The sequence below is a fragment of the Calliphora vicina genome, chromosome 4, assembly GCF_958450345.1.
Source record: "Calliphora vicina chromosome 4, idCalVici1.1, whole genome shotgun sequence".
NCBI lineage: Eukaryota > Metazoa > Arthropoda > Insecta > Diptera > Calliphoridae > Calliphora > Calliphora vicina.
Window position 1 is genome coordinate 99,419,499 of NC_088783.1, and position 2,281 is coordinate 99,421,779.

Below are 2,281 nucleotides of genomic sequence, written 5' to 3' on the forward strand. Positions count from 1 at the left end.
GGTAACCTAATATTTTCAAAACTAATAAAGATACAAAAAAACTTAAAATTGCATGTTACTCCATTTAAAAAATAACCTACAGGTGTTTCGTACTTTTTCGAAATTCGAACCTTTTAGGAGAGAAAACGGGTAAAAACTGTATTTTGGTACTCTTTTGGCACCCCATGTATCTTTTAAACCAATGCACATAGAAACAAATTTTAAATCGTATTCTTTTCTTATCAAAAAATAAAAAATTTTAGTTTGGTACTTTTTGGAAATTCGAACCCTTAAGGGATAAAAATTGTGTTAATTTTGGTACTTTTTCATAAAATATGTTTTTCTATAATTTGACATAGACATACGAATATTTTATTATGAACTCCCACCACGATGCAGATTTTTATTTGAATAAAATTTTACCACCGCAATGGGGATAAAGTACCAAAAAGGGGATAAAATCGGAAAAATACATTTTGAAAATTGAAATTATTAAGGCAATTTTGATAATTTTTTTAACATTGGCTCCTGGATTCATACAAAAATTAACTAACAGGGTGTTATTTGGAACTCGAGTGAATAGGTGTATATTGGGCCAAATCCGGTTAAACAGTTTGGAACTTTTTTTAAAACATATTTTTTCTTGGGCACATTAACACAGTTTTCAATCGTTTAAAACATGCCTGTAGCATAAACAATTTTGGCAAAATGGAATATTTTTAAATTTCAAACTTGAGGGGTTTTCAAGGAGGAAAAAGGAAATTGGTACTTTTCTCCTAATGGTACTTTTTTTTACTTTTTTTTAATTTTTTAAATTATTTCATTTATCGACATTAAAGTTAGCTGATATGCATCTGAGTGAAGTTAGTGTTAGGAATAGGGGATAATATTTAGGTACCAAAATGTGAGAACTGAACTATAGGTACTTTTTTGTTCTTCTAATTGTACTTTTTTGAAATTTCTATAACAATGGACTTAAAAACATGAAATTAAGCATACATTGTCCTAAGTGAGTGAGGATTCTAGGGGGAGACTTTTTGGTACTTTTTCTTTAATCTGATGGTACTTTTTTTAAGTGTCTATAACATTTGACTTAGAAACATGAAATTAAGCATATATGGTCCTAAGTGAGTTAGAATTCTAGGGGAGACTTTTTAGTACTTTTTCTTTAATCTAATGGTACTTTTTGAATTTTCTGTAATAATGGACATATAAATATGAAATTAAGCGTATGTGAGTGAAAATTCAAGCGGATACTTCATGGTACTTCTTGAATTTTCTATAACAATGGACTTAGAAACATGAATTAAGCATATATGGTCCTAAGTGGGTGAGAATTCTAGGGGGAGACTTTTTGGTACTTTTTCATTATTCGGATAGTACTTTTTGTAATTTGATCACCAATGAACCTAGAAGAGTGGGAATCCACAAGTAACTGTTTTTTTGTGCTTTTTCTATATTCTAATGGTACTTTTTGAATTTTTAGGCGTATACGGTCCCAAGTGAGTGAAAATTCAAGGGCATACATCATGGTACTTTTTCTCTATTCTCATGGGTACTTTTTTGAATTTTCTATAACTTTTCTCCTATTGGTACTTTTTTTTAATTTTTAAATTATTTCACTTATCTTAAACTTCTGAGTGAAGTTAATGTTACGAATAGGGGATAATATTTAGGTACCAAAATGTGAGAACTGAACTATAAGTACTTTTTTGTTCTTCTAATTGTACTTTTTTGAAATTTCTATAACAATGGACTTAAAAACATAAAATTAAGTATATATCGTTCTATGCGAGTGAGAATTCAAAGTGGTAATTTTTATTTATTAGAATGGTACTTTTTCTATTTTCATCACTAATGTACTTTATGAAACATTATGCTAAGTTTATATGGACCCGAATCTACAAGTAGTTACATATGGAACTTTTTCTTTAGTCTTACGGTTATTTTCGAATTTTCTACAATAATATAATTAGATATGTATATGAAATTTATATGGTGCTGAGTGATTTTAAAGTTTGACTTTTTTTTAAATATATGGTACTTTTTTATTCTAATGGTAGTACTATATAGTACTTTTTCTTTATTCTAATGATAATTTCTTTTTTTTTCTGTAGCAATTGACCTAGAAACATGAAATTAAGCTTTATGGTCATGAGTGAGAATTCAAGGGTGAGACTTTTGCTACATTTTCTTTATTCGAATGGTACTTTTTGTATTCTCTTCACCAATGATCATAAAAACATGAAATAAATCTTATATGGACCTAAGCGAGAGGAAATCTATAGGTGGATACTTTATT